We start from the raw sequence: 15,609 nt of genomic DNA on the forward strand, positions 1-15,609 counted from the left end.
CATCTGGGGTATGTGCTCCCTCCTCTACACCGTGCTGCTCCCCTAGCTGTACTGTAGCCTGTATATCTGGGGTATGTGCTCCCTCCTCCACACCGTGCTGCTCCCCTAGCTGTACTGTAGCCTGTATATCTGGGGTATGTGCTCCCTCCTCTACACACCGTGCTGCTCCCCTAGCTGTACTGTACCCTGTATATCTGGGGTATGTGCTCCTTCCTCTACACCGTGCTGCTCCCCTAGCTGTACTGTACCCTGTATATCTGGGGTATGTGCTCCTTCATCTACACCATGCTGCTCCCCTAGCTGTACTGTACCCTGTATATCTGGGGTATGTGCTGCTCCCCTAGCTGTACTGTAGCCTGTATATCTGGGGTATGTGCTCCCTCCTCTACACACCGTGCTGCTCCCCTAGCTGTACTGTACCCTGTATATCTGGGGTATGTGCTCCTTCCTCTACACCGTGCTGCTCCCCTAGCTGTACTGTACCCTGTATATCTGGGGTATGTGCTCCCTCCTCTACACACCGTGCTGCTCCCCTAGCTGTACTGTAGCCTGTATATCTAGGGTATGTGCTCCTTCCTCTACACCGTGCTGCTCCCCTAGCTGTACTGTACCCTGTATATCTGGGGTATGTGCTCCCTCCTCTACACACGGTGCTGCTCGCCCTAGCTGTACTGTAGCCTGTATGTCTGGGGTATGTGCTCCTTCCTCTACACCGTGCTGCTCCCCTAGCTGTACTGTAGCCTGTATATCTGGGGTATGTGCTCCCTCCTCTACACACCGTGCTGCTCCCCTAGCTGTACTGTACCCTGTATATCTGGGGTATGTGCTCCCTCCTCTACACACGGTGCTGCTCCCCTAGACTGTAGCCTGTATGTCTAGGGTATGTGCTCCCTCCTCTACACCGTGCTGCTCCCCTAGCTGTACTGTAGCCTGTATATCTGGGGTATGTGCTCCTTCCTCTACACCATGCTGCTACCCTAGCTGTCCTGTAGCCTGTATATCTGGGGTATGTGCTCCCTCCTCTACACCGTGCTGCTCCCCTAGCTGTACTGTACCCTGTATATCTGGGGTATGTGCTCCCTCCTCTACACACGGTGCTGCTCCCCTAGCTGTACTGTAGCCTGTATGTCTAGGGTATGTGCTCCCTCCTCTACACCGTGCTGCTCCCCTAGCTATACTGTAGCCTGTATATCTGGGGTATGTGCTCCTTCCTCTACACCGTGCTGCTCCCCTAGCTGTACTGTACCCTGTATATCTGGGGTATGTGCTCCCTCCTCTACACCGTGCTGCTCCCCAAGCTGTACTGTACCCTGTATATCTGGGGTATGTGCTCCCTCCTCTACACCGTGCTGCTCCCCTAGCTGTACTGTAGCCTGTATATCTGGGGTATGTGCTCCTCCTCCACACCGTGCTGCTCCCCTAGCTGTACTGTAGCCTGTATATCTGGGGTATGTGCTCCCTCCTCTACACACCGTGCTGCTCCCCTAGCTGTACTGTACCCTGTATATCTGGGGTATGTGCTCCTTCCTCTACACCATGCTGCTCCCCTAGCTGTACTGTGCCCTGTATATCTGGGGTATGTGCTCCCTCCTCTACACACGGTGCTGCTCCCCTAGCTGTCCTGTAGCCTGTATATCTGGGGTATGTGCTCCCTCCTCTACACCGTGCTGCTCCCCTAGCTGTACTGTACCCTGTATATCTGGGGTATGTGCTCCCTCCTCTACACCGTGCTGCTCCCCTAGCTGTACTGTACCCTGTATATCTGGGGTATGTGCTCCCTCCTCTACACCGTGCTGCTCCCCTAGCTGTCCTGTAGCCTGTATATCTGGGGTATGTGCTCCCTCCTCTACACCGTGCTGCTTCCCTAGCTGTACTGTACCCTGCATATCTGGGGTATGTGCTCCCTCCTCTACACCGTGCTGCTCCCCTAGCTGTACTGTACCCTGTATATCTGGGGTATGTGCTCCCTCCTCTACACCGTGCTGCTCCCCTAGCTGTCCTGTAGCCTGTATGTCTGGGGTATGTGCTCCCTCCTCTACACCGTGCTGCTCCCCTAGCTGTACTGTACCCTGTATATCTGGGGTATGTGCTCCCTCCTCTACACCGTGCTGCTCCCCTAGCTGTACTGTACCCTGTATATCTGGGGTATGTGCTCCTCCTCTACACCGTGCTGCTCCCCTAGCTGTCCTGTAGCCTGTATGTCTGGGGTATGTGCTCCCTCCTCTACACCGTGCTGCTCCCCTAGCTGTACTGTAGCCTGTATGTCTGGGGTATGTGCTGCTCCCCTAGCTATGCTGCCAGTAATCCTCTGGGGTCTCTCTGCTGAGGATTCCTGCTAGTTCTCCCGCCATGCCCCATCACTAACACTCAGTAGCTGCTCTTCCTGCCTTGTGTCGCCCCCTCAGAGGGCAGGTGTGAGCCCTGGCAGCGCCCCCTCCCGGGCCACATACCTGCTGCTGGCCCTCACCCGCCTCATGCAGCTACTTGTGCTGACTCTTCGTATCTCGGTGACCACAGGACCTTTGGTGATGTCATGGTCATGTGATCAGTCACATGCACAGACCACTACTAGTTTTTTTTTCTTTCTAGACTGCACTAAGCCCAAGAACACGGGGCACAGCGTGCGGTATCCGGCGGGAGAACCGGAGAAGTCACAAGTTCTTACTGAAGCAGAGTCTGGGCCTGGACTCAGAACCACGAGGCTCCTGCCATCATAGCCTAAGGCCCGAGCGTGACGGGAGGGAGGCTAGCTGGGACTTGTGCTCCTTTCTGCTCAGTCTGTAGCTGTACTTACGTTGTACTGCTATAGGACCTTTGATGATGTCAGTCATGTGATCAGCCCTTGTCCTTGGGCCAATCATAGTAGGAACTGGAAGGACCTTTCCATGACGTCACAGAGGCTTGTCCCGGCTCACAGCTTTGCTGGGAGAGTCCCGAGGACCCGGCTGCAGCAGCCCCGGCCACACTGGCGCGGCAGCCCCGGCCTCACTGGCGCAGCTGCCTGGACCGGCTGAGTGCTGCACAACCAGTGCCACATTTGAAGCAGTTTTACCCCAGAAACCTGCCCATAATACCTTGCTGCATAGCGCCCTCTGAGCGCAGGATAAGATGGGCCAGGGGACCCTAGCTGTGTCACTTTCTGGGGTGCGTGCTGTAAACTTTTATCAATTCTGTTTCCACTACTGCAGATCTCTGAATAACGCCGCCCACATTAATGATTGACAGCTTTGTGTACGCGGTGCATAGGCAGAAAGCTGCCACTCAGTGGCCACTACTGTGACCAAAAACGGGTAGAGGTTAGCTATAGCTCAGGAGTATGGAAGTGTACATTGCTGTAGGGTTACAGTCATCACCTCCTGGATTGTCACGAATCACGGAGGATTACTTTATCATCCCCACCACTCACACCAATTTGTCATGAACCGGAGTTGTTTGGTTGCCCCTGGTTCCTTTCTGAAGGGGATTTATCTATATCCCACTTTCGGATTGGAACTTGCAGCTCTCCGGCGCCCCCCCTTACCCTCAGGTCAGATAGGATACTGCACCTAGGATAATTAGTCACCAGAAAGGCTGCATGCTATGTACTGGCTAATGGGCACACTGCTGCGTGGGCGATATAACTACTCCAACTCAGGCGGGAACAATAATTAACAACGCCGTCCATCGCTGCCAGGTTTCCCAAACACACAGGACAAATCCGCTGCCACCAGCTCCCATTTCTTAATAACGGGTCCGGAGCCAACCCAAATTAGTAGCATAATTCACCTCAGAGGACGTGACAGTATGTTATAGAGCAAGGAGAAACAAAGCTAGTGATTTTATATATATTTTACTCCAAAAAGGTAGGCAGTGTTTACAGAAGGGTAAAAAGATATTATAAAATGAGACAATTATGTATATACAGACGATTACAAATAAAAAGGGATTAAGGTTGAAAAAACCCACAGTTCTCTCATATCATTTCAGATCATGGCAAACCATGTGGCTGGGGGAGAGGCGAACATCAGAATGCATTGGAGCAGCTTACAGAGCTGCTGTTAGGCTACGTTCACATTTGCGGCCAGCGCCGCAGCGTCGGGCGCCGCAGCGGCGCCGCATGCGTCATGCGCCCCTATATTTAACATGGGGGCGCATGGACATGCGGCGCACTTGCGTTTTGCGCCGCATGCGTCGCTGCGGCGCCCGCGTCGGGGCGCAGAGGACGCAGCAAGTTGCATTTTTGCTGCGTCCAAATTCAATGAAAAAAACGACGCATGCGGCGCAAAACGCAGCGTTGTGCATGCGTTTTGCAGCGTTTTTGTTTGCGTTGTGCGCTGCGGCGCCGACGCTGCGGCGCACAACGCAAATGTGAACGTAGCCTTAGCTCTTTTCCCGGGCAAAGACTCACTCATAACTCAGCAGGGTTAAGATATGCCCTCTGGTCATGACATCACTGATCTGAGTAATGAAATGCACTCCTCTTTTCTCAGAGGGACTGAAGCATACTGAAAGCTCCTAGCCGTCCTAGCTCGGGGATGGCACCCTGTATAGCGACCACGGAACTACCATTCTTCTGGGCATGAGCTGGGCATTAATTTAAGCCCAAACATGATATGGTTGTGAGAACCTGTTAAGCAGCAATTCGTTTCTCTGTTTCTGCTAGGCGCTTGCGCCTAGAAAATGCACTGTGATGGCCCGGCCCATGCAGAAGCCAAAAATGTATTTGTCCTGCTTCCAGACCTAAGCTTAGATTATATTCCAGTTTAAGAGAAGAAAGGGAAGGCCCCATCGTCCATGTGACTTTTGCAGGCAGCTGAGTAGGCCTGCTCACAGCACACTGGTTTCACATTACAGCTGCATGCAGGGGGGAGGGAGTTGCCTGCAGGCCAAGAGAGAAGAGCTTTCTAGGCAGTGTGAAGGAGGGGGTCAGAGAGCCCACAGAATGTGTCTGCCACCATGGTACCTTCTAAAAAATTACTCGGAACATGGAATTTTTACATTATCGTGACAATTGTCAACTTCAGAACGCAGTCAGCTGCTATATTGCTGAGGTTTCTGCCCCCATATTATACTGCTCCCAAAGTAGCAGAAATCTGGTCCATAGTGTGACAACTTTTAACCCCTTACCGACATGACGTACTGGTACATCATATGCCAAATCTAACATGTGGACTCACAAGCAGAGCCTGCATCTTTGCTGGCATATGAGGTCTTTGTTACTCAGCCATCATCTGCTTCTAACAGCCGCAGGTTGAGTGGCGCTCTGCATATAGCTGTACACCTGTTAAATGCCGCTGTCAATCTGTGACCGTGGTATTGAGCGCTCTGGCAGGGTGTGGGCATCATTCTGTGAGCCTGTCACTATGGTACTCCTGTGAATGTCACCCTCTAGCTGGCGTGCATAGGAGACCACAGTTTTCGCTATACATAGCCAAACTATGGTAAAAATAATTGAAAACGTTACGAGTCTCGAAACATGGCGACTATTTATTTACAAGTTTCCGGAATGTTTTTCACCACATTACAAAAAAAAAAAAAGTGGTATCTGCTTAATCGTACTGATGTGGAGAATCATATTGCCAGATTAGTTTTACCATATAGTGAATTGGTAAATTAAAAAAAAAAAAAATTCAGAATTGCGCTTTTTTTGCTATTTTGCCGACTTGGAAATTTTTTCCCTGCTTTCCAGATGATAAAATGAATTCAATAGCACAGATGTGTCCTGCAATAAACAAGCCCTTATATGGCTAAAAAAGTGATAGCTCTTGGAAGAAGAGGATGAAAAACAAAAGTGGGAAAATCGCCACATGAGGAAGGGGTTAAAGAAGTTGCTAATCACCAAAAAAACATCTTTGTTATATTAACAAACATAACATTTAGCGGTCCAGTCTTAGGCCTCTTCTTTCGCACGTCCGTGTCTCCGGTACGTGTGGTGACAGTTTTCACACGAACCGGAGACACTGACACACGTAGACCAATTCAAATGAATGCGTCTATGCACATATCTGTTTCATCATGGACCGTGTGTTCGAGAGACCCACACGTAGACATGTCCCTTTTTGTGCAGCTGCACGGATCACACGGACCTATTCAACTCGATGGGTCCATGTAAACACGTACCGCACACGGATACCATCTGTGTCATGCTTCAGTATCAAATGGACAGCAGCCGGGGAAGAAGTGCTACAGTAAGCGCTGTTCCCCAGCGGCAGGTGCTGAAGCCAGCTCTCACCATTCTCCCCTGCTCTGCCGGCGATCGGCGTGGGTATAAGAGAATGATGAGAGTTATATTAAAGGGAATCTGTCACCTACTTTTTCGCATATAAGCTGCGGCCACCGCTTTTAGGGGCTTATCTCCAGCATTCTGTAATGCTGTAGATAAGCCCCCGATGTACCCTGAAAGATGAGAAAAACAAGTTAGATTTTACTCCCACGGGGGCGGTCCGGTGCGGTCTGGGTCCGATGGGCGTCGCAGGTCCGGGTCTGGTGCCTCCCATCTAAATACGATGACGTCCTCTTCTTGTCTTCCTGCCGCGGCTCCTGCGCAGGCGTACTGATTTGCCCTGTTGAGGGCAGCGTAAAGTACTGCAGTGCGCAGGCGCCGGGCCTCTCTGAGCTTTCCCAGCACCTGTGCACTGCAGTACTTTGCTCTGTCCTCCACAGGGCAGAGAATTACACCTGTGCAGGAGCAACGACAAGCAAGGAAGAGGACGTCATCGTAAGAAGATGGGAGGCGCCGGACCGCCCCTGAGTGAGTATAATCTAACTTGTTTTTCTTATCTTCTAGGTTACATGGGGGCTTATCTACAGCATTAGGGTATGTGCACACGTCAGGATTTCTTGCAGAAATTTCCTGAAGAAAACCGGAAATTTTCTGCAAGAAATCCGCATTTTTTTTTTGCGTTTTTTTTCCTGTTTTTGTTAGCATTTTGCAAGCGAAATTAGCTTGCAGAATGCTAAAGTTTTCCAAGCGATCTGTAGCATCGCTTGGAAAACTGTCTGACAGGTTGGTCACACTTGTCAAACATAGTGTTTGACAAGTGTGATCAACTTTTTACTATAGATGCTGCTTATGCAGCATCTATAGTAAAAAGATATCATGTTAAAAATAATAATAAAAAAAAAAAATGGTTATACTCACCCTCTGCAGACAGCCGATCTCCTCAGCGGTGTCCGTTCCTATAGATGGTGTGTGCAGGACCTTCGATGACGTTGCGGTCACGTGACCGCGACGTCATCGCAGATCCTTCACACACACCATCTATAGGAACGGAAGCGGCAGCATGCACCGCTGAGAGGCGGGAAGACTCCGGGAGCCATCTAAGGTGAGTGTATGACTATTTTTTATTTTAATTCTATTTTTTTACCAATTATATGGTGCCCAGTCTGTGGAGGAGAGTCTCCTCTCCTCCACCCTGGGTACCAACCGCACATGATCTGCTTACTTCCCGCATGGTGGGCATAGCCCCGTGCGGGAAGTAAGCAGATCAATGCATTCCTAGGTGTGCGGAATCCCCGCAATTCCGCAGATTTAATGAACATGTTGCTTTTTTTCCGCGATGCGATTTTTTCACAGAAAAAAATGCAACATTTGCGCAAGAAATGCGGAATACACTTAAAATAATAGGAGGCATATGTAAGCGGTTTTTTTCGCATTTTTTATAGTGAAAAAACACAAAAAAAAACGCAAAAAATACTGAACGTGTGCACATGGCCTTACAGAATGTTGTAGATAAGCCCCTAATGCCTGTGGCAGCAGTTTATATGTGAAAAATGAGGTGCGATTCCCTTTAACCCCTTAACACCTGGAGCTTTTTTTTTTTTTCGGTTTTCATTTTTCCACTCCCATCCTTCCCAGAGCCATAACTTTTTTTTTTTTTTTCATTCAATATGGCCATGTGAGGGCTTATTTTTTGACTAACACTCTCATGTCTTCAACTATCACTGGCTGTATCTCTTCTTCTTTTAAACCTCACACCCATCCTTAACCCCTTCATGACCAGAGTTTTTTTTGGTTTTGCGATTTCATTTCTCGCTCCCCTTCTTTCCAGAGCCATAACTTTTTTTCCCATCAATATGGCCATGTGAGGGCTTATTCTTTGCGGGACGAGTTGTACTTTTGAACGATACCATTGGTTTACCATGTCATGTACTAGAAAACGGGGGGAAAAAATCCAAGTATGGTGAAATTGCAAAAAAAGTGCAATCCCACACTTGTTTTTTGTCTGTCTTTTTTGCTAGATTCACTAAATGCGAAAACTGACCTGCCAATATGATTCTCCAGGTCATTACGAGTTCGTAGACACCAAACATGTCTAATTTATTTTTTATCTAAGTGGTAAAAAAACCCTCCAAACTTTGCTAAAAAAAACAATTGTGCAATTTTCTGAGACCCATAGCGTCTCCATTTTTCGTGATCTCGGGTTGGGTGAGGGCTTATCTTTTGCACGCCGGACGGACATTTTTTAATGATACCATTTCGGTGCAGATAGTTCCTTTCATCGCCCGTCATTGCATTTTAATGCAATGTCGCGGCGACCAAAAAAAGTAATTCTGGTGTGTCAGGAAATAGGAAGAATTTCTTATTTCAATTACACATACAGAAACTAGTATAACTTAACTATAATGGGGCCCATTTGATGTCAATTAAGGTGTGCAACATGTTCTGATGGTTGTTCTGGTAAGGCTACTTTCACACGAGCGTTAACTGCAATACGTCGCAAATGCGACGGTTGCGCCGTGTTGTGGCGGACCGTCGGGACCAAAAAACGTTACATGTAACGTTTTTTGCTCTCGACGGTCCGCTTTTTCCGACCGCGCATGCGCGGCCGGAACTACGCCCCCACCTCCCCGCACTTCCCCACACCTCACAATGGGGCAGTGGATGCGCTGGAAAAATGCATCCGCTGCACCCTTTGTGCGGCGGAGACAACGCTAGCGTCGGTGACCTCGGCCCGACGCACTGCGACGGACCGAGCCCGACGCTAGTGTGAAAGAAGCCTAAGGCATTCATCCCAGAACCATCATCAGTAGATGAATAAAAAGCCAAAATCATCATCAGTACAGAACCACCACATGAGTAAATCACCAGAAACACTATCAGTACATTAATACGTCACCAGAATCATAATAAATACAGTTCAAACCAGAAATTTACATACACTATATAAACAGACACGTATGTATGGTTTTTCTCAATATCTGACATGAAACCAGAATAAACCTTTCCCGTTTTAGGTCAATTAGCATTACCATAATTATTAATATTTGCCAAATGCCAGAATAAAAAAAAAACTAAAAACTTGACCCAAGTCATTCAGTTTTAGGGCAATCGTACCAAATGCTCATGAAATGTATGTAAACTTCTGACTTTGCAGTAAGTAATAAAAATGCCTTAATACATTATCTATCTTCTGGCATCTGGCAAATACTAATAATTATGGTAATAACTCACCTAAAATGGGAAAGGTTTATTCTGAATTAATGTTAGATATTGAGAGAAAAAGGGAATTAGACCTACGGGTAATTCGGTTTCCAGGTAGTCCCTCAGGACAGCACCATGGAGGACTGGAAGACGTCCTTCCTTTACCTATAGCGGGACAGGATCATAGAGAGGTTAAAAGGACCCTCCCACCTCCACCCTCCAGTGTTTTTTCAAAGTACCACAGAAGGATGGAAATAGTCTAAACATGCCCTTACAAACATGTCTGTAATAACCATTTAACGGCTTCATCTTAATTTCGAGCCATGGTGACCCAAAGGACGAACGATCTGCCGGTAGATTAATCCCGTACAAGCCTAAAAAGAGAAACATAAGGGAGGGAACTAAGGGTGCTGTCCTGAGGGACTACCTGGAAACCGAATTACCGGTAGGTCTAATTCCCTTTTTCCATTACGTCCCTCAGGACAGCACCATGGAGAATACCAAAGAAACTCTTCCAGGGTGGGTACAGAAGCCCAGGATTCAAAGTCCCAGGCAAAAACCAGACTAAATATATAAAGGATCTGAAAGATCAGAAAAACCATAGATAGCTAAAGAGATCCGCAAAGAAAATCACCGTAGTGAGTGTCTGATATACATCTATAATGGCAAATTTCAGTATGAATGTGGTAAATGAAAAAAGCATCAGAAACAGAGAGGGAAATTCACCCATTGTACTCCAATACCAATAATGAACCACAGCAAGTTATTTATTGTGATAGATACTTATAGACATCGCAGCCCCCGAATAGGGTTAGAAAACCTTATTGCCCAGCAAAATATGGTGAAAGTCACGGCCACCACACAATGAGGACTGTACCGACCAATAATAAGCTGCATGTGCTTATAACCCAGGACTGTTCCTTTATCGGTCCTTCTGGGCTCAGGTTAAGCCTTAGTTACAGACCAGCTTACCGTACTACAAGGAGACCTGCAGGACAGAGGTCCTGGACTGCGGAAAGATCAAACCAATAACAGTTAGTACATGGATAATGGCAGAGCATTGGGATGTACGCACATTACTCATTCAGGAGATCATGTCTATTCCAAATCCTTAGATGTCTAACCCCAAGTAAGGGTTGGATATTATTGAAACTAAGGAACACCATCCGGCAGGTAATATCTCCTGCCATTACCAATGTCGGGCTTCTCATTAGAAGCGCTGAAAGAGAAACGTGGGTCATCACTCCTGTTTTACTGATGTTAGACACAGGGAGTCTGGACTCTGAATCGATGAAGGTGGTGTTGCTAGTAAAAAATCTTCCGACACTTGAAATTATTCGAAACTGCATTTATACGAGTCATTAGTCCAGACATTATAAGTATGTCAACTTATTTGTCCATATATGCATATTACGCACATACATATCCCAAGAGGCAATCTTCTCAGGGATCTTTATACACTCAGACTGCCATTGTGGGAGTAACCATATTCCATGGCTAGAGAAAAAGTAGGTTTCTTCCTCATCACAGCGGGAGATTATCTACTGTGAGTCAGTGAAACTATGGGGTCTTAACAGTAAAGGTACCTTCACACGAAACGACATCGCTAGCGATCCGTGACGTTGCAGCGTCCTCGCTAGCGATATCGTTTCGTTTGACACGCAGCAGCGATCAGGATCCTGCTGTGATGTCGCTGGTCGCTGAATAAAGTCCAGAACTTTATTTGGTCGTCCGGTCGCTGTGTATCATTGTGTTTGAAAGCAAAAGCAACGATACCAGCGATGTTTTACACTGGTAACCAGGGTAAACATCGGGTTACCAAGCGCAGGGCCGCGCTTAGTAACCCGATGTTTACCCTGGTTACCAGCGTAAAAGTAAAAAAAACAAACAGTACATGCTCACCTGCGCGTCCCCCAGCGTCTGCTTCCTGACACTTACTGAGCGCCGGCCCTAAAGTGAAAGTGAAAGCACAGCGGTGACGTCACCGCTGTGCTGTTAGGGCCGGAGCTCAGTCAGTGTCAGGAAGCGGACGCTGGGGGACGCGCAGGTGAGCATGTACTGTTTGTTTTTTTTACTTTTACGCTGGTAACCAGGGTAAACATCGGGTTACTAAGCGCGGCCCTGCGCTTAGCAACCCGATGTTTACCCTGGTTACCCGGGGGCCTCGGCATCGTTGGTCGCTGGAGAGCTGACTGTGTGACAGCTCCCCAGCGATCAAACAGCGACGCTGCAGCGATCGGCATCGTTGTCTCTATCGCTGCAGCGTCGCTTCGTGTGAAGGTACCTTAAGAGCCCTGGATACAGTTTCATTTATCTTAGGAGCCGAGACTGCTGTAAGAGCTGTATGAGCTGTATGGGATCCTCTGCCACACGACCCAGTGCTGCTGCTTCACCACAAGGTACAAAAGGCAGTGCTGATGTCCATGGAAAACAAACCGCAACAGACTTATGGGACAAGAATCTGTCTGATTGCCGAATGTGGAGTTTGGGAAGGATTAATAATAATAACAACAATAATAAACTTTATATAGCGTCAACATAATCCACAGCGCTTTACAGTTTGACAGTTTCAAACACAACAGTCATACTGTAAGTAACAACCATATAATAATTAAAGCAAAATAAAACGACCCTGCTCATGAGAGCTCACAATCTACAATGAGGTGGGGAAGATACAATGTACAAGTGTGTATTAACAATGTTGTATTTACAATGATGGCACAGCCATCTTCAGGTGGTGGGGATAGATGGAGATAGTGAATGGGCTACACACACACACACACACACACACACACACACACACACACACACACACACAAACATAAAATGACTGATTAGGGAACGTGATAGGCCACTCTGAACAAATGTGCCCTGAGAGAGCGCCCAAAACTATGCAAATTGTAGATGGTCCCAATATCCTAGCGTTCCAAGGAGGAAGCATTCCAAGGAGGAAGGAATCCTTCCTTTCAACTCGTGGGATTTTTCCACTCCCAGGACAGTAGGATTATAGGATGTACCAAAATGACGTATGTCATCTTTTAAAGCTAATTATGTAATAGACTTGCCTTTAGCACTCAAGGTAGAACCTACCTGAGAGATCTGTTCCAAACAGAAGAAATGCAAATTTTACTAAGCCAATTCAAGCATATCTGTTTGCTTGACTAAGCCCTGTTGTAAAGAATGAAGTAAAGGTACCGTCACACTAAACGATATCGCTAGCGATCCGCGACGTTGCAGCGTCCTGGATAGCGATATCGTTGTGTTTGATACGCAGCAGCGATCAGGATCCTGCTGTGATATCGCTGGTCGTTGATTAAAGTTCAGAACTTTATTTGGTCGTCAGATCAGCGTGTATCGTTGTGTTTGACAGCAAAAGCAACGATACCAGCGATGTTTTACAATGGTAACCAGGGTAAATATCGGGTTACTAAGCGCAGGGCCGCGCTTAGTAACCCAATGTTTACCCTGGTTACCAGTGTAAAACGTAAAAAAACAAACAGTACATACTCACCTTCGCATCCCCCGCCGTCCGCTTCCTACACTGACTGAGCGCCGCCCGTAAAGTGAAAGCACAGCACAGCGGTGACGTCACCGCTCTGCTGTTAGGGCCGGCGCTCAGTCAGTGCAGGAAGCGGACGCCGGGGGACGCGAATGTAAGTATGTAGTGTTTGCTTTTTTTTACATTTTACACTGGTAACCAGGGTAAACATCGGGTTACTAAGCGCGGCCCTGCGCTTAGCAACCCGGTGTTTACCCTGGTTACCCAGGGACCTCGGCATCATTGGTCGCTGGAGAGCGGTCTGTGTGACAGCTCTCCAGCGACCAAACAGCGACGCTGCAGCGATCGGCATCGTTGTCTGTATCGCTGCAGCGTCGCTTAGTGTGACGGTACCTGTTGTGGATTCTGTTTTTGGGCTCCCTCTGGTGGTTACAACTGGTACTGGGTGACTTTGGTGGGTTGCGGTCTCTGGTTTCCACCTGTCCATCAGAGGCTGGGTGTTTCCTATTTAACCTGGCTTTCCTGGCTTTCCTGTCATTCCCTTGCCGGCTATCAATGTATCAGTGTGTCTGTTACCTTTGCTACCTGCTCCTAGGCCTTCAAGACAAGCTAAGTCTGGATTTCCCTGTTTCATGTTTGCTTTCATGTTTTTAGTCCAGCTTGCAGATATGTAATTCTATGCTGCTGGTTGCTCTAGTGGGCTGAAATTACCACTCATGTACCATGAGTTGGCACATGAGTTCAAGTAATTTCAGGATGGTATTTTGAAGGGTTTTAAGCTGACCGCGCAGTTCACCTTTTGTATCCTCTGCTATCTAGCTTAAGCGGGCCTCATTTTGCTGAATCTGTTTTCATAACTACGTTTGTGCCTTCCTCTCATTTCACCGTCATTATATGTGGGGGGCTGCTATTTCTGTGGGAATATTTCTCTGGAGGCAAGATAGGTCTGTGATTCTTCTGATAGGGGTAGCTAGATCTCCGGCTGGCGCGAGACGTCTAGAGTCCCCCCAGGAACGTTCCCCGGCTGCTGTTAGTTGAGTGTTGAGGTTCAGGATCGCGGTCAGCTCAGGTTCCATCACCCTAGAGCTCGTCCTGTTTTTGCCCGTGTTATGTGTTTAATTCCCTGCCATTGGGAACATGACAGTATAGCCGGCCCACAAAGTGTTAATTGTTTGGGCTGAAGCAGGAGAAAAAGAAGTGTTGAAGGGAAATTTTTTTTTTTCCCTCAGAGTCTTGCTGCCTAGCCCTTAATTGCTGTCTAGCTGCTTCTTACCTCCTCTTAACCCTTGAATGGCTCTGACCTTAGCTGTTTAACATGGATGTCCAGAGTTTGGCTTCCAGCCTGAATAATCTTGCTGCAAAAGTTCAAAACATACAGGATTTTGTTGTTCACACTCCTATGTCTGAACCTAGAATTCCTATTCCAGAGTTTTTTTCTGGAGATAGATCTACCTTCCTGAATTTCAGGAACAATTGCAAATTGTTTCTTTCTTTGAAATCTCGCTCCTCTGGAGACCCTGATCAGCAGGTCAAGATTGTAATATCTTTCCTGCGGGGCGACCCTCAGAATTGGGCATTTGCATTGGCACCAGGGGATCCTGCATTGCTCAGTGTGGATGCGTTTTTTCTGGCACTGGGATTGCTCTATGAGGAACCAAACCTGGAGATTCAGGCTGAAAAGGCTTTATTAGCCCTCTCTCAGGGGCATGATGAAGCGGAAGTATATTGTCAAAAATTTCGGAAATGGTCGGTGCTTACTCAGTGGAATGAGTGCGCCCTGGCTGCAAACTTCAGAGATGGTCTTTCTGAGGCCATTAAGGATATTATGGTGGGGTTCCCTGCGCCTACAGGTCTGAATGAGTCTATGGCTATGGCCAGTCAGATTGATCGGCGTTTACGGGAGCGCAAACCTGTGCACCAGTTGGCGGTGTCTTCTGAACAGGCACCTGAGACTATGCAATGTGATAGAATTCAGTCCAGAAGTGAACGGCAAAATTATAGGCGGAAAAATGGATTGTGTTTTTATTGTGGTGATTCAGCTCATGTTATATCAGCATGCTCTAAACGCACAAAAAAGGTTGATAAATCTTTTGCCATTAGTACTCTGCAGTCTAAGTTCATTTTGTCTGTAACTCTGATTTGTTCACTGTCATCCATTTCCGTAGATGCCTATGTGGATTCGGGCGCTGCCCTGAGTCTTATGGATTGGTCATTTGCCAAACGCTGCGGTTTTAGTCTGGAGCCTCTGGAAGTTCCTATTCCTTTGAAGGGAATTGACTCTACACCATTGGCTATGAATAAACCGCAGTACTGGACACAAGTGACCATGCGCATGACTCCCGTTCATCAGGAGGTGATTCGCTTCCTTGTACTGTATAATTTACATGATGTACTAGTGCTTGGTCTGCCATGGTTACAAACTCATAATCCAGTCCTGGATTGGAAAACAATGTCTGTGTTAAGCTGGGGATGTCAGGGGGTTCATGATGATGCACCTCCGATTTCAATCGCTTCATCTACTCCTTCTGAGGTCCCTGCGTTTTTGTCTGACTATCGGGATGTTTTTGAGGAGCCTAAGCTCAATTCGCTCCCTCCTCATAGGGATTGTGACTGTGCTATAGAATTAATTCCTGGCAGTAAGTTCCCTAAGGGTCGTTTATTTAATCTGTCAGTGCCAGAGCATACTGCTATGCGGAATTATATTAAG

At 47.6% G+C, this 15,609-nt stretch overlaps 2 protein-coding genes across 2 annotated transcripts in view; one reads left to right on the forward strand and one right to left on the reverse strand.

Moving 5' to 3' along the window:
- LOC143767890 (uncharacterized) overlaps positions 1-2,535 on the reverse strand; it is a 94,399-nt gene extending 91,864 nt beyond the window's left edge. Inside the window, exon 1 of the mRNA XM_077256411.1 lies at positions 2,451-2,535. The gene's annotated coding sequence lies outside the window, so the exon portion shown is untranslated. The remainder of the gene's footprint in view (positions 1-2,450) is intronic.
- Positions 2,536-2,932: 397 nt separating this feature from the next.
- Positions 2,933-15,609, forward strand: part of LOC143767186 (gastrula zinc finger protein XlCGF66.1-like) — a 40,450-nt gene continuing 27,773 nt past the window's right edge. The window contains exon 1 of the mRNA XM_077255288.1: positions 2,933-3,144. The gene's annotated coding sequence lies outside the window, so the exon portion shown is untranslated. The remainder of the gene's footprint in view (positions 3,145-15,609) is intronic.

Source organism: Ranitomeya variabilis, chromosome 4 (genome assembly GCF_051348905.1).
Source record: "Ranitomeya variabilis isolate aRanVar5 chromosome 4, aRanVar5.hap1, whole genome shotgun sequence".
Lineage (NCBI taxonomy): Eukaryota > Metazoa > Chordata > Amphibia > Anura > Dendrobatidae > Ranitomeya > Ranitomeya variabilis.